This window comes from Spodoptera frugiperda, chromosome 13 (assembly GCF_023101765.2).
Source record: "Spodoptera frugiperda isolate SF20-4 chromosome 13, AGI-APGP_CSIRO_Sfru_2.0, whole genome shotgun sequence".
Classification (NCBI taxonomy): Eukaryota; Metazoa; Arthropoda; class Insecta; order Lepidoptera; family Noctuidae; genus Spodoptera; species Spodoptera frugiperda.
In genome coordinates, this window is record NC_064224.1 from 7,585,306 (window position 1) to 7,613,294 (window position 27,989).

The following is a 27,989-nucleotide window of genomic DNA, read 5'->3' on the forward strand; positions in this document are numbered from 1 at the left end:
AATGTATTTTACCGAACACTGGATAATGTGATAGCTTCGTGCTATGTGCGTGACTAACGAAGTAATTTATAAGAAAAATGTACATAAATGATCTTATTTCTGCGTAAAATTAATTAAAAACGTAAAAATCTAAAACAAAGAACATCTGACAACATCAAGGAGAAGAAACCGAGTGGAAAATCCTTAAAATTATTATAAATTTCAAACTAGAATATTTTCTGTTCAAAACGATTATAAACTCTATTACGGAGGCCTAAAAGTGATTTTCTATAAGCAGCTCATCGAAGGTAATCAAGACGCAAAGTTGCGCAGGAGTGGACGGTTCGAATTTCAAGTTCAGTGTTACGCCAACGTCCGAAGAGAACGGACGTGCGAGCTTAGTTGGATTAATCGCGGATTTTATTTATTGAATTAAAATAAATAAATTCAAGAGGTTTTTTTGTGGATAGTGTTGTGCTGTGCAATCATTTGGATTTCTGTTTTTTTTTTATTTGTTCTTTGTGTGCACGGAGTTTGGGATTTTTATGTGAGTTTTGTTTATTTTTTCATATTGAAGTAGTTTATTAGGATATAAGAAATATATTTTTTAATGTACACTATTATGATAATCAATGGTGCGATTCCATCAATATCTTGTCTATCAAGTTTTTTTAAACATGGGTAATAGGTAGGTACTATTTCTGATATAGGTACGTATCATAGTCAATTATTAAATAATCATCAGTCATTTGGACAAATTACCGTGTTTTACCGCAGATGTCTTAATGATAATCGTTTCTACAATTATTACGATATTACATTGAATTTTACGCCATTTTTTACACAATATCCAATGACTATTTTACTCATAATATTTTTAATAATATTTCCTCTAGAAAAACATTGATGATCTTTAACCATCTTCAAATGATCATTGAATCGTTACGTTTTTCGAAAGACAATCAACAATTATTGCATTAGCGTGCCGAGAATCGAACGTGTGACCTTTGTGTTATTGCGACTGAAGCGATTCGTTTTGTCGTCCGTGTATTATGACATAAATTAATATGTAATTATCTCACTAATACGGATTTGATCTATGGCGTGGGTAAGGTTAACGGAAAACTAACTTTATATATCCTTTGTATGTTAAAATAGAACACCGTATAGTAATCATAACCCCAATTACCTATATAAGATCCTGCTTATCCTTACGACAATATAGGTGTAATGTTATAGGTATAACAAATAACTTAAGCTCAATGGCCAAGGTAAAAAATATGTAAATATTAGCAGTTATAATTTAAATAGTTGTTCATGATAATTAAGTAGCTGAAGGTTGTGCAAAGGATTATAATGTCTAAGTATATAAAATCTTTTACTAATGATGGCGTTAAAATAAAATAAAGTTCTGTTCATGATTTTGTTGATAGATATTTTAAAGTTTTTCATTAGAACTATTTAGGCAGTGGTACCGTAAGCGGTAGTCATTAGACCACTAGTGGGAAATAAAAAAAGACAGTAAATAACGTTTAAAAAACCACTTAAACCTCCTCTTTTTGAAGTCGGTTAATATACTAAAACTTGCTCCTAAGTGTAACAAACACTTTTCAGAAAACCGCATCAAAATCAGTTCGGCTAATCATGAGATAATTGCTCACAAGCATGCATACAAACATACATACAGGTCAAACAGAGGATCTTCTTTTAAAAGTATGCTAAAACAAGACTTCACCTCTTACGTCCTAAGCAACACCCTAAGAACTAAGTTACACTTATGGCCAAAATCACTTAAACTAACCTATAAGTTGGTAAAAACTATTATGTCATCAAAACGTTACCTATAAGTACTAGCTTAGGGCTTAGGGGTTCCCTAAAATTTAGGACTTATTAGTGTAAACGGGCACTAAGCCCGAAGCAAAGACAACAACAACAGCCTTGTATCAAAGTTCAACTTGGTATTAAGATATACCTATCTTTTAAGGGGGAAAATCATCCTACGACTTCTCTCGCTTTGGGCGAAAACCACCCCGTTCCTACTCCTGTTTTTCGAGCCGGAGCCGGTAATCTTGCTAGGTAGCTCGCAGCTCCGATTAAGATATACCTGCCTACCTACGTTTAAGATTCCTATAATAGTTCAGTCATGACTCATGCAGTGTCGAAATGCATTGCATTCAAGACCTATCACGCTTTTAGAACAATCTAGGTTAAGTAGTACCTTCACGCTTTGTTTTAGAAGGTTTCGGTAGACGAATATTGAAACCTCTACTACATACACGAGTATGGGTAGGCAGAGGTGTACATTACGGCACGTAATGCCGCTATACAATGTACACCCACTTTTCACCATTTGTGTTATAAGTCCCATGTAATAGGAGATGAGCCTATTGCCATATACTGGGCACAGTTCCAGACTTTGTGCTACTACTAGAAATTTTGAAGAACCGAAAAAAGCTCAGTGCTACTTTGCCGGACCCGGGAATCGAATCGAACGAGGCAGACGAGTACGAGTACCTAAGTGTAGTAGGATTGAAAGTCTTTCTTGAAATCCGGTAAAAATGAATTTAGAATATCATTTAAAAATAAAAAAACTTTTATCAAACCCAATAAGATCCAAGCGCATTTACATAACGCCAAGTGATTTAAAAGATGCGCAAGCGCCCCAGACGATTGACACATCGTGTCATTTGTGTCAGATGTAGCAAAGATTGAGATGCAGTAAGTAATTATTTTCGCGATTTTATTATGATGACACTATGTAGTGCAATACTTGGAGTTTGTATTTCATTCTGATGATTTATCATCATTGCGATGATGATCGTACATTACATAAGATCAGATCTAAAATATCAAATATATGTAATTTCCTGAAGTGCTATATATTTTTTTATGGTATAAGCCGGTAAACTAGCAGACGGTGATGGTATGCAATCGCTGCTGCCTATGGACACTCTATACACCAGAGGCGTTACAAGTGCTTTGCCGGCGTTTAGAGGGTTAGGAATTTAAGGGTTGTTGGGGAATCGGGGATTGGGGAGGATAGTAATTGTGCATGCGGTAACCTCAATCACACAACGAAATACGCAAGCGTTGTTTCACGCCGGTTTTCTGTGTGGCCGTGGTATCATTCCGGTCGAGCCGGCACATTCTTGCTGAATCTCCCTCACTTAACATGATTTGTTTTATTCTGGTGTAATATTGGTACACAGTTTCGATATTAATCAATTCGATTTTGCTTAAGCAGATGAACTAGCATTTTTCAATTTAGGAATTCCCAGTCTTCTTACTATCAGCTAGTATCCGTCAACTACTGGACATAAGACTCTCCTCTTTAACATTTCCGCCTTAAATTGTCTCCTAAACTAAACAGATACTTAACTAAACCAAAACGAATCATTCAATTAATAGATTAAAATATTAAACTTTGAAACATAAGTATATCAAATGTATCATAATATTATGAGCCATTGTTTTAATAACATTCTTAAATAGGAAGCACATTTGAATGCTGAGAACATAAGCTAGATAATACAATAGATATGCATAATTATGCATGTCTACGTTGCTGAAGACATGTGTACCTATATTAATTTCTAACTGCCATACTCGGAGATGTTTATAGCCTTATCATAATCAGCTAAACTCTAAGGTTCCTCTTTTAATAGTATAAGCCGGTAAACGAGCAGACGGATCACCTGTTGGTAAGCAATCGCCGCCGCCCATGGACATCCGACACCAGAGGCTTTACAAGTGCTTTGCCGGCCTTTTGGGGTTAGGAATTTTAGGGTTGTTGGAGAATCGGAGATTGGGAAGATTAGGAAGGGGGGTAATTGGGCTTCCAGTAACCGTAATCACACAAAGAAGCACAACGCAAGCGTTGTTTCACGTCGATTTTCTGTGAGGCCGTTGTATCACCCCGGTCTCGCTCAATAGTGTGCAGATGACAGCCCCAAAGTCAACAGTGGCGCCGTCTAATGGGAACTAAAGTATCAGTTTCTTATTGTTTAGTTTTTGTTGTTTCTGAAAATTGTATATTTATGTTAATGATGTCTGTCATAGCAATTACAGAGGACAAAGTATTATTAGCTACTTACATTACAAAAATTATACAAAAACTTGAAAATTGTATATAAAAAATCAGTTTTTGTTGCTACTTAATTACCTATCATTTTCTACTTACGTAGGTAGCTGTGTTATAAGGTTATAAACTATAACCTTTAATGATGCAACATATTATTGTTAATTGTTTCCAATAGTTTATTTAACACCGTTTTTTTTTAAATATCTATGCGACCAGGATGTGCACCATACCTGGATATATTGGGATTTTGTGAGTAGAATAGAAATGCGACTGACGTTTTTATATATTAAAGGTAAGCTTTGTACTGGTGGAAATATGCAGCTATGTTTTTTATATGGAAAGATGCGTGCTATAGGTGCAAGCTATGGATGGCTTGCCTACTATAGATACATCGCATACTCGAGCTACCCATCTTCCTCGTACAGCTACATAGCTTTGTATCAGTGGAATCCGTCACATAGTTTCACAGCTTAGCTATTACATCTTCATAGCATAGCTACATAGCACATCTCTTGTGGAAAAGTACCCGTAGTTTCATCTCCGCTGAAACATACAGGAAATAAAAGGCATGATTTATGAAGTGTTGCTAGATAATGTAGTTATTTCTAGATTTCCTTATTTACTTAAGCACTTAACTCATATTGATTTAGGTTAATGAGATAAGTCGTTAAAGGTGTAACAGAATAACATAATCCGGAGCTGCGGACTACCCAATGGTCTATGCTACGAAGATGCAAGGCAGCCGGTGTCTAGCTATCGTACCAACTGTGTAGTCAGATTTTTGTCATATTACCAGTTTCCGACTATGTCTCGTCATTAGTTGTGTCAGTATAGTTCAAGATCATGTCACTCAAATTGTCATAGGCATATCTCACGATAATACTTCGAAGCTGTATTTAGAGACTCGGTTGCTATCAAGGAGAGAAAAAAAATACTTCGACGTATACATATTTTTTCGTATTTAGCCGTGAGCTTAGGTCATATTAGGAAAAATCATTAATTAGTAAATTCTTAGAAAATATGTATGTACCTATATAACAACGTCACGTCTTTTATCCTCGAAAGGTAGACAGAGGTGCACATTACGGCATGTAATACCACTGTACAATGTACCTTTCCACTTTTCACCAATTGTTTTATAAGTCCCATGTAATAGGGAGTGAGCCTATTGCCATATGCTGGACACAATTCCAGACGCCGTGCTACTATTGAAAAATTTTCGAAAAACCGAAAAAAGCCCAGTAATACTTTGCCCGACACGGGAATCGAACCTAATACCCCATGCCCGGCTGTTGCAATTGCTACTTCTCGATCAACGAAGCAGTCTTTGAAAATGTGTGTATGTTTAAAGTGCTCTTTGAGTCTTTGACTGCCAATAGAAAACTGTTGAAGGCAAATCCTCCGCTAACGTCGGTCACCGGTGACCACCACGGCGTTCAATGTGATAATAAATTCGAAACGTGTTCTTAGTTCCGTGAAAGATAGACGACCTTTAAATATTTTTTTTTAATATTCTAATTTGAATTTCGATTTTTGGAATGGTCTTTTAAAATTCAAAAATAGATGTTTTGTTTCTAAACCCGTTTTCATTTTGATTTTTTATCGTAGTCTTTTCGATATTATCCAATGGGTATTAAAACTAAAATCGGCAAATAAATATACCATACCGATTTAAAATTAACCACTTTATTATCATCTGACTGCACGGTTGGTGCGGTGGCTGGGCAACTGGCTGCCGCATAACGGGTAGCGGGTTCAATTCCCGCACGGGGCAACTCTCAACGCCGAGCGTGTTCTCGTTTCGTTTTCGTTCAACGTTATAGGAAAATCGTACTAAGGGTACCATAAAAGGTTATCACGGCTCCGGCTCAAAGTAAGAGTAGGAACGGGGTGGTTTTTAGTCAGTAAGAGTCTCGCCCAAGGCGGGAGAAGTCATTGGATGATTTTCCCCTCTCAAAAAAAGGGTACAGTTTAATCTGGTATTGCATAGCATGATATGTAGCCGTGTAAACGAAATGATTCACTAACACTTAAATGTGACTTCTCACGTTTATAATATTTTGTAATCTTAACGCATATCAAATGCATATTAGACAAACAGAGTCTTTGTTTTATTCATTTGATGTGAAACGGCTTTGCATCATATTTTTAATTGAGTTGCACTTTGAAGTGGGTAAACTTAATAAAACGTCACGCCATTTAGCTAAAAGGGTAGACAGAAACGTGTATAAATACAATGAAACACTATTTATTTCTGGTAAAAATGAGTGTTGTACCAACTTCTGAGTATGAGTCTTATGTAATAAGAAATGAGTCTTCCCATTTGTTCGTTGCGCTGCATCATTTATGTCTTAAAAATATATGCAAAACAACGTTGCAACGCTGTTGTATCAACTATGAGTCTAATGTAATAAGACATGAGGCCCCGACTCCACTTGTCATATGTCATAAAAATATATGGAAAATGACGCTGCGACGACGTGCAACGCAGCGCAACAGACAAATGGGACCGCGGCTTAAATTGGCGACATTTTAGAATAAGCTATAATTGAAATGTTTTGTAAGCACCAAAAACAAAAAAAAACCTTTTTTTGAGGGATAAAATCATCCAATGACTTCTCCCGCCTTGGGCGAGGCGACAGGAAGTATTGGACTTTTACTGACTAAAAAATCACCCCGTTCCTATTCCTGCTTTTCGAGCCGGAGCCCCGGCGATAAACTCGCTAGCTAATCCGCAGCTCCGGAAACAAAAATCCTAAGAATGATTTTGCCTGACCCAAAAATCGAACCCAAAACCTCATTCACGAACCTCAAGCAACCACAAAATATGATACATATTATGAAATTCTGTTCATACTGTGAAACATATGTACCATTAACGTATTATTTCAAAATTCTTTTGCTTCATCACCGTGACAATGAGAGTCGGCTCTTTTTTTTCTAAGAATTATCCAGTCATCAGTTGCGATCATAAATATTATACTACTTACTTACCAACATTTGTCAATATTGCAAACCGGATCAGATTTGAACTTTGGACTGTAGTGTTGAGAAAGATGACTGTAGACGTAGTCATTGTTATTTACCTGACTTTACGTCAAAGACGAACTTGGAGATCGTTTTAAGAAAAATATTTAAACTAGCATAGCCTTGTAAGGCTCGACCATTTTTTTTTTAAGGAAAAAATAAATTAAAAAAAGCCTTAAGGACAGTATGCATTATAGGCCAACGTCCTTAATACATTCGATTAGACGGGATGATTTAAAACTAAAATGACATTTGATACGAGAGCGCGTTCGGCGCTGTGATTGGTTGGTTCATTATCGTCGGCCAATCACAGCGCAGACGAGAAAATGTTTGGATTTCGCTAATTAAATGATAAATGATATTTATTTTGCAAATAGGTTACAATGTAACTCTTTTACACGTCAATCTCTTAAATAACTAGATGAGGCAAGGGGCAAGGGTAAAAATCTCGTACTAAGTTCTCTAAACTAGATGGGACGGCAGACAAGATCGTAAAGAGGTCAGGCGCATGACCAACGGCTGACTAATAGTAATAGTAGTTCTGAACAACTAAAATGCATGACGTTTTAAGCTCGGAATAGGGATGACGATGGGGTATGAAAATTTAAAATCTATTTAGTCTGTCAGTTAGGAAATGAAAAAATATTATTATTGTGTCATATACGACTCAAAGTTTAGGAGTGGGGCAAATACGTTAGTTGTAGGTATAAAATGTACCTAGAAGTGACTTCACCCCGATATTTCAAATCTAGATATTAAATCTTCGAAAGCATTTGTTTCCTTAAGAAAATAAAAAAACCCGTGTCTAATATTTTAAAATAATCTACAAGACGGATATTAAAATACAAATTAGTCATCTATCCTATTAGCAGGAAAATCCATTGGAAAACTCAAGAATTTAAGCCTAATAATATCATGTCATCGCTAACTACTAATTCCATAGATTCGCAGTAAAACCCATACATTACTTAGCACAGCATTGGCCTTCCATAAAATTACTGTTTACTCTGTAGCATTACCTTAGTGACGTCACAATTTCCACACACACATACATACGACCATGATCAACTACTGATTCACGCTCTCTTTCTTTTGGCATAAGCAGATCTGCTAGTACGATTGTGTAAATTATATGTACACATCAAGTTATGAAAGCCAGTATAAACTGATCTTTGAGTGTATGGAAAGGTCGTACAAAGGGAGGTCATGATAAACTGGATGTGTATTTTTTGATGAGTAGCTGTGTTCATAGTAGGATGTTTAGATTGCTATCTTTTAGTGTTATTAATTGGGCAGTTTTATTAATGTTTTCCTTAATTTCGGTTATTTTTGACGGTCACTGCATCTTTTTGAGGTAAACTGGTATATTTTTTTGCAAACGTGAAGTCTTTAATAAAATCAAGTAAGTAAAAAAAAAAGTTATACTGAATAAAATTCTGAAGTATATTCTATCGGAGAAGGAAGGAACTTTTGAACGTTAAAATATAATAATATTAAAAATGTCTGTGTGTCGGTCAGTCCTCTAGTGAAGCTATTTGCTTGTTCCAAAGTGTAGATTCCTATGGTGAAGAACGAGCAAGAAACTCCATAGCTTACTCTTTTTCAATCAGGTTCACAATAGAATTATTGGTTACAATGTTTCGATTGCTTCAATTACATGAGAACAATGTAACACCAATTCAAGAAAATGATGACTAAGATTTTAATAAATGCTATTTTGAGTTGCTTGATGGGTCATTGTGTAGTAATCTGGTTATTGTTTAGTCCTTTATACTCTCCAAAAGACTTGGGATCCTGTGATCCCGTGAGGTTGACGACACTCAAAATACGTTAAATTCCCGAATAAACCTTTAATTCCTAACTCCCCAAAAACCGGCAACGCACTTGTAACGCCTCTGGTGTTTCGAGTGTCCATGGGCGGCGAACGGCGATTGCTTACCATCAGATGACCCATCGTTTACAGGATTATTTCATAAAAAAACACACAAGAACATGAACTACATAATATTCGCAGTTATTATTAATCTGGAACCAGTTTAAGAAACTCAAAGGTCTTATAGCATACCGACTAGGGACTCCAGTACCAGAACAGGTTTTATATAATTATTGGCATCCTGTCTTAGTAGTTTGATTCTATATTTTGATTTCAAGGTTTTTGTGATCGAGTTTTAAATGTAGGTAACTTTTTTTTGAGGGGGGAAAATTATTCAATGTTTTCTTCTCACTTTGAGGTGAGGCGAGAGGTGGTGTCAGACTCTTACCGGTAAAAAATCACCCCGTTGCTTCTTCTGTTTTGAGCCGGAGCCACGGTGACTTCTTAGGTTGTCCACAGCTCCGGAAATGAAGGTACCTAAGATTAAGTTTTTTACTACATACATATAACCAATCATTTATTGACAGATTTCTTTCAAGGGACTTAAGCTGGTATACAGTAATTTGTTAGTATATCTGACCAAACTACCACAATGCATTTTTTAATCTTTAAGAAAAAATAATATATTCATTTTTGAGAGCTTTTTTTGAGGGGGACTTAAATGAGGCGAAAGGGAGTGTCAGACTCTTACTGACTAAAAACTACCCTGTTACTAATCCTGTAAACCTGTTAGGCAGTCCGCAGCTCTGGATCGGAGGTACTTCTAGCTACCGACACATACAATAACCATATAACAATAAGCTTAATTAATTTTATAAAATATACACAAATAATGAGTGACCGCGAGACTACATTGCAACATAACTTCACTCGGATATCCAATAAGATATTATCTTCGAAGCAAACGGTTGCAAAATTAACACCTTTCAAATGTACCCAAATATTACACATTGATATTTCAGATTTGTTAATATAAAGACTATTGTATGGAGTTAGCTCCTTAGTGTTTGTAAGCTAAGCTAAAGGTCATACTAGGTGGCTCTCAGTATCTTCAGTACGAGTTTGCTTTACGTTTAAAGTAATCGAAACGAAACCGCGTTCGGCGATCTGATTGGTTGGTTCATACATCAGCCGATCAGAACGCCGAACGCGCTCTCGTTTCGGTTACTTTACTGTAGTTTCTGCCTTTATGAGACCAATGCTTCAATTTATTTATTTAAAACTGTTTTTGATACGAGTACATTACTTTGACTTCCATGCAACCTATCGCAGGTTCCATTCCCGTATTTGTTGTTTCGGGTCTGGATGTCCAGTGTGTGTTAACTTGTATGTTTCTAAACGCACCCACGACACAGGACAAAATACTATAGTTCACCGGTTCTTTAAAAAAACAGACATAGGTACCTACTAAGATTTTATAATTAAAGCTAAAAGTTTATATACAATGCATTTTTGCTAAGTTTTAACAGAATGACAGGTGAGATCTCATCTAGCATCTAGACGTTATCTCCAGTCTCAAGAAAGATCAATATCAAGTACAACTAAATATTACAACACCATTTTAATTTATAACATCATTGATTACAATTGCACGGACAGATTAGAACAATGCCGATTGTTAAAGTCTTGCAAAATGGTACTCGTACAAGGAAAGAAGTTATTGCTGTGATCATTGATATTTTCTAAGGTTCTGGGCATAATGATGACAAATGATATTTATTTCTGCAAGTAGGTTACAAAATAAAACTTTTACACGTCAATCTTTGAAAAAGCTAGATTAGGCCGGCATTTCCTATCCGACTGACTGCTCTGAGAAGAAATGCCGAAACAAACTCAGAGGTAACTGTAGTAAGATGTTTTGGTATTATCTTTTTCTCTATTATACAGGGTGTCTTGTATGTTGACGTCCAAATGGTATCAGATGATCGACAAGGTTTACATTTGGAAGTCGACTTACGGGACACTCTGCATGTATAAAGCTGAAGAGTTTGCTATTCTTTGGAACTACTGATCCATAAACAAAAAAGTATAAGTGTGTGAGAGTCATGCTTCGGCACGAATGGGCCGGTTTGACTGGAGTGATACCACGGCCTCACAGAAAACCGACGTGAAACAACGCATGCGTTGTGTGAGCGAGATTACTGGGGGCCCAAACCCTCCATCCCCAATCTTTCTTATCACCGAGTCCCCAACAACCCTTAAATTCCTAACCCGAAAGGCCGGCAACGCAATTGAAACGTCTCTGGTGTTTCGCGTGTCCATAGGCGGAGGCGATTGCTTACTATCAGGTGATCCTCGTATGCTGCGTATGCAGGTATGCTCGTTTACCAGCTTATATCATAAAAACTATTTCCTTACGATCTTAATGTAGCCTTCTTTATTTATTTCTTGTTTACAGGCTAATAGCATTTTTTTTAAACAGTATGCAATCTAACTTGATGTGTGCGGATATCATAAATTATTATAGATGAGTAACTTTGGTCAAGGTTGAAAACCTAGGTTTTTTTGTGAATCAACGTATCGTAAACCTGTCTATATTATAGTTATTATGACCTGTTGGTCAGGAGATTTTATGAGAAGGTTTACGTATAATATTTTTATAATTATAAAATAAAAAAGTCCGTTAAAATTCTTGTAGTACCTACGTCTGGTGTTGTAAGTGTCCAATTGTCCATGAGCAACATCACATCACATCAACAGCCTATTAAGTGGCCACTGCTGACCAGAGGCCTCTTCTCACACGGAGAAGGTTTGAGCATTAATCACCACGCTTGCTCAATGCGGGTTGGCGATTACAAACTTATAATCAGAAATTATAAGCCCAAGGTTTCGTCACGATGTTTTCCTTCACCGTTTTTCAGTGGTGTTTAAATGATCTTAGAAAGTATGTATAACTCGGAAAAAGTCCAATAATACTTTACGCAACTGAGTATTGATCTCTGCAACCTCGTGTTTCATATCACAGTAACAGTTAATATTCTTTTATGATATGTTTGAGATACGTTGGTTAGTTTTTAATTGATCGCGTCAATAAACTTGGTTAGTAATTTATGAACACAAGTAATGTTTTTTTTTTTATATTTTATTACCTACGTCAAGAGTTTTTGCAGACATAGTGTAAATATTAATTTTATACTAGTGATGTAGGTGTACATATCTGAATGTTTTATTAGTTCATTAATTAAGACGTTTTGACATTAATCTGCGTGTAAAATGTCGCGTACTTTTTATTTAAGTGTTTATAAAAAGCCTTAATTTATGCAAGTGCTTGTTTTAATTTGTGGTGATATGTTTTTTATATGGAAAGATGCGTGCTATGAATGTGTGCTATAGATGGTTTCCCTACTATCGATACATCGCATACTCGAGCTGCAAACAAAGCTGAAAACTGCTCCTCACAAAGCTACTTTGGGGTAGCACATCTTACTCGCACCGCTACATAGCTTAGTATCAGTGGAAACAGTTACATAGTTTCACAGTTTAGCTATAACATTCTTGCAGCATAGCTACATAGCACATCTCTTTTGGAAAATCATCCTGACACTTTTCACCCAATCCAAAAACACAGCCTTTTGACAACACCAAAGTCCACCATCCCTAAAACAGCCAATCACAAAATCACTGGAATCGCAAATCACAACAACAAGTCAGATCGCAATCACGAATCAGATCAACTCTTTAGAGTGGTGCCTTCAAAGCGATGCTATAATTACTGGTAATTTCCTTGATTGTCAACGGTCTTATTAGCTTGGCATTGGGCCCTTTGGTCTTGATGTTGATCAAAGGACGAGGAAAGTGTTGAAACAGTTGCTAATGAAGGCCAAATGATCGTTACAATTTGTTATTCGAGATGTATATGTTGACATTATGTATTGTATATTTATTGCCACCATTTTTATGCTAATTTCAGCTAGTCTAATATAAGATTTTGTGAGAAGATGAATGGCTGATGAATTAGTTTTAAATAATTTAATATCACTTTAACTGTATAATGTATTTATTACCTTAAGCTGTAAAATATGTATGTTTTACTAATAAATAAATTGGCAAAGGTTTTATATTAACTGCATGGTTGACGAGGTGGCTGGGCAAGTAGCTGCCACGTAACGTGTTACGGATTCGATTACCGCACGGAGCAACTCTTTGAGTGATTCACAAATTGTTGTTTCGGGTCTGGGTGAATGTGTATGTGAATGTTTGTAAACGTACCCACGATACAGGAGAATACATTATGTTATCTTCTAAAAAAAGAAAATAAACACAATTTTTTTTTCGTACTCACAAAATACACATATATTAGAAGGTAGGCTTTAACCTTAACTAAAAATATAACAATTTGTTTCTACATAATTAAAGAATTGTGTAATGATCGTAGTTTTTGTACCAGATACCGAATTAAAGGTTTTGTGGGAACCGACTTGGCATCGTCCATTGTTTGTCTATGTCTGTTGCGTATATTTTTAATTGTCCTTCACATAATTAGCACGTATAGTGCGCATGTCGCTGTGTTTAGTACTATTAGCACTTATAAGACGAATAAGAACGATGTATAGATTCTATGAATGAAATGAAAGATGAAATCGGTACCCTTAGGACGAATTTGCTTTAGAGCGCGTTTGGCGTTCTGATTGGCCGTTCTGAATTTTTCAATAAATCAACTTGATCAAAGTACCTATGGCCGTCTAGGGTATACAAAAGTTTACCAACCTTATTCTGGTCAAGGACCACGTATACTACATTGATTTTCTTCACTTATAAAAACTGTAACAACCATTGGTACCCGGTGGCGCTCTGTGGTTTCTATAACCGCTATTTGCGATTGATGGTGTTTTTACCATCACACAAAGGTCAAAGGACCCTGATTGCAAATGACAAGTTATATGACAATGTTTTCTTACTTTATCTAGACATTGCTGCTGATGATGATGACGTCATGAGATGCTAATTTTAATTGACACCTATCAGTCAAAATTCATATTTACTTAATGATGTTTCTTGGAAAATACCATATCGGAAAACCTGTTGTGGATTGACGCGTTATTTTAAATAGTTATTCATAGTTATTTCTGTGTATTGTGCTATTAATAACGTGTTAAATTAAACGAATCGATAAATAAACAGTTATTATATAACGGTTTTTTAATAACGTTATCTTTTAAAGGTCTTTAGGGGTTCGTTGATAAAGTGAAATTAGTGTTAGTAGCTGAACTGCGTCCTTCGGGTGCTTTTCTATCACAGATGTGGTAAGCAAGCTTCCTTGTGCGAACTGCTAGGGAGTGGAACTCCTTGCCGGAGTCTGTGTTTCCTGATGGGTACAACTTGGGTGTCTTCAAAGCCCGAGTGAATAGGTTGCATCACCACTTACCACCAGGCGAGATAGCAGCCAAACGTCGACCGATTAAATGGAAATAAATGTGCTATGCTATGTTGCTGTGGATGTGTTCGACTTCTGAAAATGAAACTGTTCCTTGTCGCACAGTCCACAATGTCGCAGCGATATCGTCTGACGTCGCCCGACATTGCCCGATGTCTCTGGGGACATATGTCGCTCGACAAATGTTCCGACGTAAAATTATAAGAAAGCAAAATCAATATGCAATAGGTACTCAGGTCACGAGGAAAAGTATAACATATATTTATATGTATTAATGATGGCACTACTCATATCTATTCATTGTCCACATGATATGTATCGCATATGCAAAGATATATCTTCTATATATGGTTCCTTCTATTACCTATTCATAAATTAAGTATGGATGTGTTATCAAGCCTTTGTTTGGTTTGTGACTGAATTCTTTTCTCTCACTTTGATCACTGGATCAATTACTTGTATATTACTTGTACCTACTGAGGTATAACTACAAGTATTTATTTATTTATTTTGAAAAATATGCATTACTAGTGGTCGCCTAGTGATCGAAATTCGACCATATACGATTTAATTTACAATACCACTTAAAATACGTTCAAGAATAATTTTTATTTAACTCAAACTCAAACAAACTCTTTTATAAAACTCTATTCATATGAGACGTGAAAATATCATCGCATTGTCTATCGATTTTGACGTTTTGTCAAATACGATCAGATACTATGCATGTGTGTGTAATGTTTTATTTATTGATTTAATGTACTTTATAAGCATTATTTTTGAAAAATATTAGCGTCCTGCAGTCTTCTACACATAAAATATAAGTGTACCAAATTTTATGCTCCTACGTCCGCGCAATTTTCGTAAAATGCGGTTAGGGATTGCAATCCGGTATCATTTTCAATCCGGCCGGATTTCACCGGATTGATGCTAATCCGGCCGGATCCGTCCGGATCCGGCCGGATTTTAAAGTTACTTAGGGCCTAGTATTTAGTGGTTTTTAGTTTTGATAATAATGTATAAAAGAAAATAAAATACGTATTTATGGAAAATAAAATCACTTTTAATTATTTTTTCGGTATTAATTGTAATTTTTGGTACTATTTGTACTAAATCAAATTATGAAACTATTTTTAATAATAAAGTAATCAGTCTGACTCTCACTTATTAATGTACCCATTTATGTAAGTATCTGAAAGTACTTAAGTAATAATAATACTATTAAACTCTTATTAATAATCTACACAGTTATATAACAAAACAGTCTTTTAAATTTGTACTTATAAAATCAACAACTTCAGTTCATAATCCTAAGAAACAAAACAAGAAGTATTTATTTTTTGCAATGCAAAATTCAAATGAAAATTATTTTGTGCCTGAAAAAACGATCTAAGAAAACAAATAGTGTTTATTGTACTGTCTCCTAGTCTGCTTCTGATGGCACTACAAATATAACCTGCGGCAGAAAAGGCCCTTCCTGCCTCAACACTGGTTGGCCAAATTGCCATCAAGTAACTGTAGATCAGCGAAATGTGTTTTCCTTTTACTCCTACTTCATACGCAGTCATTTCTTTTTTAAGTATTTTCTCATAATCTGTTTCTTTTTCGATCGCGTTCGCGTATTTTTTGCTTTACCGGATCCGCCCCCGGATCCGGCGCCGACTCGCCGGATCCGGTAGGTCCAAAAACACGCCGGATCCGCCGGATTACCGGATCCGCCGGACCGGATTGCAATCCCTAAAAGCGGTCCAAAGTTTTGGCATCACGTATTAATATATAGATTTTACAGCTTAAGCCAATACATTATACAGTTAAAATGTTGAAAATGTACAACAAAGAAAAAATAAATACATTATTTTTAATTACTTTAAACTAATTCATCAGCCATCCATCTTTTCACAAAACCTTAAACATTCACGACATACATCCTCCCATCTCGCTGCGAACACACTCTGGTGCGGACGTCAAGAGAATATAGTAGTATATTAATGTATGTAATATATGTATTTCAATTAAATAAATGATTATTCTTTTTTATTTGCACTTCTCTAACATACGTGGCGATGCGGCCAATCTTCTGGAAACGTTCCCCAATGACAGTGATACGGACGAGTAATTCGACGCCTAAAGGAAAGAAAAATTTTATTGTAACTTTCGTGAGACATACTAAATTAATTATTATGTATATTATTTTATATTATCGGCTTACTCACGTAGTGTTTTGACGAGGAACTCGACTAGTTTCAAGCCATGCTAGAGGCTCATATTCATGAGCAGCATTACGCGACACACGACGCGGCGATTGTCGCACTGCTACTGTCAAAACTCGTCAAAACACTACGTGAGTAAGCCGATAACATAATAATTAATTAAGAAAGAAAAATTATCTACATTTCTTTATTTTTGTTTTAAGTTATAGTAAGTCGTACATATTTATTCATTACTTATACGGTATTATTCATTACTTATACGGAGAGGGCAGCTGAGAATCCAGCGGCATTACGTGCCGTAATGTGCACCTCTGTCTACCCCTTCGAGGATAAAAGGCGTGACGGTGCATTGACTTAACAACATGTCTAAAATAATACATAAAGCTACTTAAATAGAGTTTAAAATTAAAATTAAATACAAAAAAGACAACGAGGTGCCAAAGCGTTCTTCCATTATAAATTAAATTAAATGTTGTTACTTGACGTAGATTCCACATTAACTTTTTAATTACAACTTGAGTTTTACTTTACCCTAGAAGTCTTTTAAAAATTTATCTTGTAAAGGACTATTTAATTGGCCAATTTATCAGCTAAACTTTGCCAAACTATTTTTGTCTTAGTCGACAGTCTGCTCCATTTTGTAGATATTACAAAACGGTCTTGTTGAATAGAATATATTTTAAATGGAATTTTACTAAATACCATTTCTTATACCGCACGGGGAAACCTCTTATAACTTAATTTAAACCACATATTTATTATCATCTTGGCTGACAATATAGGAAAGTGAGCAAAATAGGCCGAATAAGTAAGCCAAAAAGTGTGTGATTTTCTATGAGGTAATTTGAATACTCTTTAGAAATACGGCACTATAACAGCAGCACCATATGTCCCATGTATGTCCGTAACATTTCTAGACAACCTACAACATAACAGCTCTACTGTGTTTAAGGTACATGAAGGTGTTCACACAGAATTGAATACTTGATTTATTTCATTATTTTCTTTTGTTTGAATTTCTTATAATTTTCGGTCTTCATTGAAATATTTAGTTGTTTGCTTATGTGGACGAATTTATACGACGAAATTTAATTATAAGAAAAAGACAGACAATAAAAAATAATAGCCATACAATAAAATTACCTCTCAAAGTTAACAAATTAAATTAGATTGAATAAAACCAAAACAGTGTATAGTCTAATTATATTTAGTTAATCTAACTAATTATTGGGAAAGAAAGTTTTAATTCAGCTCTTGTTTCTTGTACCAAGTCTTCAGTACGTGTGGAGACAAAACGAATTAGTCTTATTCAGAAGACTTGATTGTTATTAATTATTATAATTAAGAGTTCATTATCCTTGAGTATTGGCTTTGTATAGACGTTAATTCATATAGTAGTATCGTCACGCCTTTTATCCCCTAAAGGGTAGGCAGTGGTGCACATTACAGCACGTAATGCCGCTATACAATATACACGCTTTTCACCATTTGTATTTTAAGTCTAATGTAATAGCGGGTGAGTCTATTGCCATATACTAGGCACAATTCTAGGATCCATGCTACTACTGAGAAATTTTACCAAAAAAAGCTCAGTAATGCTTTGCCCGACTTGGGAATGGAACCCGAGACCCCTTGTCTTGGCAGTCGCACTTGCGACCACTCGATCAACGAGGCAGTCTTGTTTCATGTAGCCAAGTAACGGAATACCTAACATCAGAAAAGAAAAGAAAAGCAGGAGTAGGAACAGGGTGGTTTTTAGTCAGTAAGAGGCTGACACTCCCTCTCCCCTCAAATAAAAAATGTTATAACTTATAACACAATTCAGAAAAGGGTGCTCTTAGAAACATGCCTTGTGTTGTTTTACGTACGCAAGCTTGCAATTTTTTTTTCTTATAAAATGAACGATTAAAGTCCTTTTTATTTCAGTTCATTCAACTTTAAGGGAGTGTAACTGGTTTGAACTTGATTGTAAGATGACTTGGTACTGCGAATGCTAAAATAAACCTTATAAACATTGGGATTAAGGTGATTTTTTACTGTTTTTTCTATCCAATTGACGTCAATGCGGTCATTTGTAACAGTATTTTGTGGTGCATTCCGTTTTGATTTTGTTTTGTTTCAGTTGTTTTTTTATTGTATAAGCCGGTAAACGAGCAGACGGATCACCTGATGGTAAGCAAGCAATCGCCGCCCATAGACATAAGAAACACCAGAGGAGTCACAAGCAATACTTAGATAAAACGAAGCAAAGTTTAGGAGTGGGAGCAAATACGTCATTTCTACGTATAAAATCGTACCTAAAACTGACATCACGCGATATCTCAAATCGATAAATCTTTGAAGGTATTCGTTGCCGTAAGAAAATAAAAAATACGTGTCTAATATTTTAAAATAATCTACAAAACGGACATTAAAATAAAAATTAGTCATCTACCCTGTTGATGTATGTTCCTAATTCAGTATTAAAATGAGTATTCATTGATACCTATTTACGTCATCAGAGAAAAAACCTTATGAAATAAAACAAAGATTACTAGAAGCAAATGGTTATTAAATCATGTATTCAATTATGACCTCTTGAGTATTTAGAAACACGTGAATTTTCGTATATATTACTAGTTTTTTCCTGTACTTATATTATGTTAAACAACGACACGTTTGTTCTCATACCTGATTGAATTGCCAAATATGCTGCCATGCACGAGATTCGATATGACGTCAATCCATAATTTTATTTTTTCTACTTATTAAGTTTTTGTTGAGACGAAATTAAAAAATAAAATAAAAATAATTTCGTCATATATCGTAGGTGCGTTTACAAACGCATGATTGAGTAGTTTCCTCAGCCAAAAATAAATTATATCGACTTTTCAATAAAATAAAATAAACAAAAATAATCACATTCATAGATGATCTATTTAAAAATCGGTTTTTTAAGCATTATTTTTTTAATAATTCTGCTATTTGACGTAAAAATCTGATGACATCATAACGCACTATTCCATACAAAATTCAGAGGAAAAATCGTTCTTGACAAAAATACTGACGTGTCGAAAAAAATATTTAAATTGACTACTAGGATAGGCTATTTCACATACAAAAAAACATACGCGTCAAGCCCAGACCCGGTGGTTTGTAAAAACAATTGGACACAAACAAATTAATGTTTAAATGAGTAAACCAAATTATAAGTAACGCCGGTGCAAGCAACTAGTACTTAGTGTTAGTTACTATCAAATAAACATACATACTTTTCAGCTTTACAATAATAAAATATGATTCAGCAATAAAATTATGACCAATGAATAATAAAAATCAAAGAAATAAAAACGTCTGCGGCGGCCATAGACCACAGATTATACAAATTTATATGTTTTTTTTTTAAATCGATGGAGTCAACGCACTTTGTGTTTAGAGGTTACCTACAGATTGAAAAAAATTGCCTAGTAGAAATATTTGTTTATTTTCTTTAAGTTATATTGATTGAAGTTATTTATTACTTAATGTTGTTGAGTTTAAAATTTAATTTGTATTATTTGTATAGAATTTTATTTGACTTTAGGGCATTGTCATTGTTTTTGTTTTGGGTGTATGTATGTAAATGGCAAGTGACTTTAATTTGGAAATAAAATAATATTAAATGTTACAATTGATACGAAGTTTTTATCTAGTAATGTAAATGGATGAGTGGTCTTTAGTAGATATATCGAGCAAGGGGTTCGATCTTGACTGAAGCAACAATCAACATATTAGATTCTAGATTTGATAATAAATAGGTAATGAGGTGAGGTGTAAGGCCTAGAACATAACAGGCAATAATTGTTTCATAATAGCTTTAATACTTGACTGCACGGTTTGTGAGGTGGCTGGGCAACTGGCCGTACAACGTGTAGCAGGTTCGATTCCCGCACGGACCGACTCTTTGTGTGATCCCTAAATTGTTGTTTCGGGTCTGAGTGTCAAGTGTATGTAAACTTGTATGTTTGTAAACGCACCAACGACACAGGAGAAAATCCTAGTGTGGGGCAACGTTTACAAAAAAATACGCGCAACTTTACCGACCTTTAAAAAAAGGTGACGTTATGTTACACAGTACTAGCTACTGACAAAGTTAAACATTGAAATAACAATAAAAACCCTCTAGTTTATGTCACGTAATACATTGTTGGCACAACAACGATATTATCACGTTTTCATAACAAAACTAAACAAAATCTGATGACTCATTGCGTTGTAAGACAGACGTGGTTGTGAAAGTAGGTTCGTTCAAATTCTTAAGTCATAAATACAGTATGGAGATCACTCATATGATTTTAATGAAACTTTATTGATTTAAAATCAATAGAAGTATCATACATCTAAATATTACAACGAAAACGGAAAATATGACTCCCCTGGTGTTGCGGGTGTCCATGGGCGGCGCTGATCGCTTACCATCAGGTGACCCGTTTGTTCATTGCCAAACTATTACGAAAAAAAAAAAAATTCCGCTATTAAAATTAAAATCAATAGAAGTATAATACAACTAAATATTTCCAAGAAAATCAAAAATAAATAAATTGAAATTTTCGACCAAAATAAATAAATCCATTTCTTTAATTCAATATCCAAGCAATACGGATGCAATGGGCGCTGGTGTTGCAACTCAAGAGTACGAGATTTCACAATATCAATGTCAATTCCGAAATTCTTTTTCTATCACTTTGACTGAATTTTAGTTTTACATTGTTTACAATATAACCAAGAATTGAATTGTGAATCTTATTGAAAAAGAGTAACCTATGGAGATTCTAGCTCGTTCTTCTCCATAGGAAATCTACACTTAGGAAGGAGCAAATAGCTTCAGAGGACTGACCGACAGACAGACGTTACTAATATTATTATATTTGTTTTGATGTTCAAAAGTGCCTTCCTAGTCTAGTCGAAATAAAGTATTTTGACTTTGAATTAGCCTCTAGATCAGTTAGAAGGGATCTGTACCCAGTTTAGAATGCTGCCCAAGTCCAATATCCACGCACTAGGTCTAGGCACCGTACTTATAACTGAAATTCCTTAACTGATTTTATTTCCTAACCTACTCAGAGTTATTTCATGGTTACTTAACCCTGTCCTTATGAATTGTTTTCGATACAAAACTACTAAGAAATAGTATAAATAATAATCATTAAATGTCTCTGAATACAGCAGTTAGTCTTGCAAGCGTTCATAGGCTACGGTAACCATTTACCATCAGATGGGCCACGCGTCTCTTATGTCATCGTTGTGGTATAAAAAAAACTGAGAATTCAAACTACGAATATTACAAAGTTCGACAAAACTAGTAGATTTGTTTAGGAATTTCTCAGACATGTATATTGCGTAGTTTCAAGGTCATGTATATTGTATGTTTCTATCTAATTTCTTGTACAAACAGAGGGGGTAAGCAGAGGTGTCTAATGCTTCTTCATCATCTTCAGTCCAGAATAGTACTCTACTGGATTATGGAGTCTCCTCTCTACGTAAGAGAGTCTGTCATCACCTCAAAGTCATTTATCAATTTAACCATAAATAGGTACTTTTGAAATGTCAACAAATAAAGAAATCTAGACTAATAAGTTAACTGGAGTGTTAGTAATACTGAAACAACAGCATTTTACATGCATATGAATAAACATACGATACATACACCAATTTTTGTCTGTTTGTTTGTTTGCTTTGGTTAATCTCTGAATAGGTTGGACTGATTTTGTCGGGACTTTTATTGGCAGGTAGCTGATGTACTAAGAAGTAACTTTTATTAGTCACAAAGTCCGTAACCCACACCGAAACCGCAGGCCTCATGGTAAATAAATAATAATCTCTACGATTAGTGTACGGGTTGGCTTGCTGAAAGAGTCGAATTTATCAAAAAAGCGTTGCTGCTTAGTCGATCAAATGTCTACTTTTAACCGCAGGAAGAATAAGGATGGTTAAAATTTATTCTACTCCACCGTTATCTCTTGGATTTGACACACAATCGATTTAAAAACTTAATATTTTTTCGATTTATAACACAGTCCCACTAACAAACCTCAAACAAGAGAAACTATCATTTACAGATAATTTAGACCCCAAATATTGGTTCCTATAAATCCAATGTCGTTACAAAACCATTTGAAAGGTACAATAACAATTTGTGTTAGGGAAGTGCCCTTTTGTGGTCACAATTTATGGACCCTAAGCCCAGGTGAACTGTCACCATTACTATCTATAATTACAATCAGTTTTAATAGTTTGTTTGTCGAAAAACAATGCTGTAATATTTTAGTTCTGCCATTTTGAATTGTTGACATAGGTTTGAGACAAGATGGCCGCTTAAGTAAAGGGTTTTGTTTTTATGACGTGAGAAAAGGCTGCCAATGATCTCTCCGTTAATGTCCTTAATGGGCATGCAGAAAAGTGACCTCGTTTTGTAACCCGTCTGGGGCCTTAGTCTGCTATTACAATTGTGTCAGAATGGTCGATCATTGTGCAGTGCAAGAGGGACGGAGCTATACAACCTACATCGCTCCGTCCCTCTTGCACAGCTCAATGATCGACCATTCTGACACAATTGTAATAGCAGACTAAGGGCCCTGCTGGTCAATGTCGTGGTTAAAGCTTTCGTCCTGAAACAATAGAAACACTCCATTAAGTAACACAGCAAAAGTAATTCTATGTTTAATAGAATATATCGGGAATAGTATGAAGGAATAGTACTATCTAATAAAAACCTGTACTACATATAGCCTTTTAGTGTCTAATGATCTCTGGATGAGGAGTGAGTGAGAATTTTCTTTGTCGTAATAAAGATAGTACCTGGTTAATGTTTTGCCTATTTTCCTTTGAAAATGTTTCTTAAAATGATTATTAGGTTCTAGATTTTCGATATACTTGTACCAATTACCAATTAAAGTAATAGAGCACGAGACAATTTTGTTGTAAACCGGTCATAAATTCTAAACTATATGCTGCTTTTGTGTTTTTGAATAGTTTTATAAGATCGATTATATTTCAATAATTGTACGTTACTTTAGTAGAGTATACAGTTATTATCGTAAATAGTAAAATCATTGTGACTTTTAAACGTACTAAACTTTTGTACCTTTTGTTTTAAGGGGAGATATCATTTAATGACTACTCCTGCCTTGGGCGAGGCGAGAGGGAGTGTCAGACTCTTACTAACTAAAAACCACCCCGTTTCTACTCCTGCTTTTCGAGCCGGACCCCTGGTAAATTCGCTAGGTAGTCCGCAGCTCAAAACTTTTGAAGCTAATATCAAAATTTCACAAATGAAACACACAGAACAGATAGAACAAACATTGGATTTGCTAATATTACCATATCTAGTTTGTGTAGGACCTTGACTAATGTCCATTTAGACGCTGACCTTAATGTATCTGCCTACATAGTAGCACTAAACATTATTACTAATGCTAAGAAGAATTAAAAAAGGATATGTTACCTACTTTATTATTGTTTTGTGATATTAAAAAAGATTGATGATGAGATGAAGGCAGGAATAAAGTGTTAAAGCATTTGTAAAAAGTATAAAACAGGATTTAAAACGTGTTAACTAAATTAACTAAAAATCACGGATTACTTAGTGTTGTGTCTTGAAACTAGTAGAGTTTTTCTCTCTTAATAAATGTGAGTAAACCGTGTACTAAACCAAAACCAAACCAGACCGTGAACCAAACCATATCATATTTATATTTATATATTTAACAATATTTAAATATATAACATAACAATGACATAACACTATAACAAATAACATAATATTTGGTTAAGAAACCAGTTCCGTTGGCCCAAACCTTGGCCCCAATGTGTGGCGAACATTGGCCGATGATTACGTGGCAACACTGACGGTAATTTTATGTTGCAAGGAACATTACTTAATGGCACTATATTGTTAGCAAATACTTTGTATTTTATGAAGAGATTTTTATTACTTATTTTTCCTTGTTACTTACTAGCTTTTGCCGGCGGTTTCGCTTGTAGTCCTGGGGCCTTAGTCTGCTATTACAATTGTGTCAGAATTGTGTCAGAAGCTATACAACCTACATAGCTCCGTCCCTCTTGCACTGCTCAATGATCGACCATTCTGACACAATTGTAATAGCAGACTAAGGCCCCTGATGGGTAAAAACTGTCTTATGTGTTATTCCAGACCATAACCTACGGCTATTCCAAATTTCATCCCGATCCCTTCAGCCATTTTGACGTGATTGAGGAACAAATATACACATAAACAAACAAACTGCCTAACATTCGCACTTATAATATTAGTAAGTAACAAGGTAAGTTACAATGTATACGTACATCTCTATCTACTTCGTAACGTCACGCCTTTTATCCCCGAAGGGGTAGACAGAGGTGGACACGGCACTTAATGCCGCTATACAATGTACACTCACTTTTCACCATTTGTGTGTAAGTCCCATGTGTTTGAAGTGTGGGAAAGCCATGATTCGGCACGAATGGGCCGGCTCGACCGGAGTGATACCACGGCCTCACAGAAAACCGACGTGAAACAACGCTTGCGTTGTGTTTCGTTGTGAGAGTGAGGTTACCGGAGGCCCAATAACCCCCCTTTCCAATCTTCCCAATCCACGATTCCCCAACAACCCTTAAATTCCTAACCCCCAAAAGGCCATCAACGCACTTGTAACGCCTCTGGTGTTTCAAGGACGAAGGCGATTGCTTACCATCAGGTAATACGTCTGCTCGTTTATATTCCATAAAATAAAAAATAAGTAATAGGGGGTGAGCCTCTGTCTACCTCTACAGAGGTTAAAAGGTGTTGTTTATGTTTTCCTCATGCTTAGCAAGGCCCTTGACAGTTGACTTTGACACCGTCGGTCACGCGATTGGCTGTTGCGAAATGTATGGCGGATTGTATTTGTGTTTGGATTCAAATATTTAACAACTAGCTGTGCCCGCAACTTGCTATGCGTAAAGTTTTTCTCGCTTAATTCTCGATCCCACGGGAATTCTGGGATAAAATCCCATAGGTTTTTATCTGAAAGAGGAGTTGTATAGTACAACATATTGTATTCCACATCTAAACATTTTACGTAAGTTGTATTTAATAGGTACCTATGTTACCTATGCCAAATTTAAATGAAAAATTCAATATAAGCTAAAAAATACATGTCTAAATAAAACTCTTAATGAAGAAAAGCGCATGAGACGTGTTTACAAAGTGTTATTGGAAAAAATGTTTTTAGAGAAAAGGACAAATAAATCTTTTACAGTAATTTGTAATAGACAACATTTGGTGAATTGTGATTTAATTCAGTCCCGCAGACTACTGCATGATGTTACTGAACAAACAGTAAAAGTTAACCCGACCTTAAAGCTTAATCAAATACTACAAAACAATCCATCCATAACTCTAGACTTTAGCAGTTAAACAAGAAGGCAGTCAAAAATAAACTCTAACTTACCTGCAAAGAAAGTTCAAAATCATTCATTAGCCTTCGACGATTCTAAGCCACCTTAAAAGTGGGAGCAATGACCTCGAAGAGCAACAACGAGTAGAAAAAGTTTTTTATCTATCATGTTTTTTCAAGTCCTGTAATTTATAAATGAATGACTAACTGTTTGAAATACGGTATTTTGGGATTTTCCACAACGAATTTCTTCACGATTGCTTTATTAAAAGGACGTGATTATGATGATTAGTAATCATTATTGTTGCATATTGATTTATAGGTATGCTTTGAAGTAATTGGTTAGTATCGTCTATTGGTTGTAGGTATCACTGTATGAGACTACATGATATGACACTGTATGATGGGTAGCCTTATGGGATTTAAGTTACGTTTAGTATCCATGGACTATGTCTAGCACTGTGTCTGGATCAATGCAATAGGATTAGTGGGGTTGTGTTTTAGTCCACAAGAGAGTAAAACTCTTAGTTTTACTGCTTTTATTTTTAAAGGGGGAAAATTACTCAACGACTTTTTTCGGCTCAGTTGAGGGCGAGAGGGTCAGACTCTTACTGACTAAACATTAGGCCGTTCTTACTTCTGCTCTTTGAGCCGTAGCCCTGGTAACCCGATAGGTGTTCTGTAGTGGTCTGATGGCTCTTTGAGCGCGGAACGCATCAACCAACAACCAGAGACCATGTGTCCACTACACACTGTGCCCTAGACATCAACCTTCAATGTCTAATCTTGTTGTAATAATTTCGGAACGTAATCGTGCAATTTGAATGCGTCACAATGATGGCATTGACAACACATATTGGCAATCTCTACCACGATGGTGATAGAATGACAAATCTTCTCAAACAGTATATTTAAGTTCATAGTCTTCATGATAACATTGGTAATTGAGGTTTTAACATTGGCAATGCATTGGTTGTTGGGAAATGGATTATTGGGGTTTTACTTATTAACTTGTTTCGTTGATCGAATGGTAGGAACTGAAACTGTTAAGCGACGGGTTTTAGATTTTTATTATTTAGAATTTTTATTTACTAACATCTTGGAAACGTATACGTTTGGAAATAGTTATTAGTAGCTTATTGCAAAACACTCTTTTTTTGAGGGAAAAAATCATCCAATGACTTCTCTCGCCTTGGGCGAGGCGAGAGAGAGTGTCAGACTCTTACTGACTAGAAACCACCCTGTTCCTACTCTTGCTTTTTGAGCCGGTAACCCGCTAGGCAGTCCGCAGCTCCGGATTGCAAAACGCAGGACTTCGGACTTTGTTAATAATTATGCAGTAGTGTAGCTCTTCAACCACTAAATCTTAGAGTATTAAGTAAACGCAACATAAAATCTCAGTAACCAGTCGTTAGATATAAATAAAAAAACTATAGAACCATTATCATTAGCAGAGCTCTTCGTAATAATTGTGTAAGAATATGGACATGCTCCGAATGGCAGTGCTTCATGTAGCAAGTCGGTCAACGCTAGTGAGGGGAACGGCTTAACGATTAGTCGATTAATCGGTTACAATTTTTAGTCGATTTTTTTTGCTAACCGATTTTGTTTTATTTTGTCGTATTGTTTTATTTGACTTTATCGTGTCTCTATTTTGTTTTTATTGGAAGGTACAGTAAATAGTTATCTTATAAGAACTTAAGAGTACTTTATAGTTTTTTTTAATAGCAATTAAAGGTTACTGCAAATTGCAGGTTGTAATAAATCACTTTTATTCGTTGTGTTGTGATTATAATTCATAGAAATAATTTAAATGTGGTCTATTTAATGGACTAGTTAGAAGTAGAATTTTAATGCCATAACTAATCTTGAGGTCAAAATTAAACACTGTAACTTACAATCTGCAGTTGTTTTCAGGGTTATATCTACCTTTGTGGTCAGCATAATCAGTTTAACGGGTTTAGGGTCCAATTTTAATCTTAAATGTAATAAATATTGTTACTCCCTCTGTTTTATTTTGATCTTTGTAAGCTGAAGATATTTGTAAGAT

General features: G+C 35.3%; 1 protein-coding gene across 1 annotated transcript in view; it reads left to right on the forward strand.

Moving 5' to 3' along the window:
- Positions 1-329: 329 nt before the first annotated feature.
- LOC118270337 (ABC transporter G family member 20) overlaps positions 330-27,989 on the forward strand; it is a 79,046-nt gene continuing 51,386 nt past the window's right edge. Inside the window, exon 1 of the mRNA XM_050698215.1 lies at positions 330-526. The gene's annotated coding sequence lies outside the window, so the exon portion shown is untranslated. The remainder of the gene's footprint in view (positions 527-27,989) is intronic.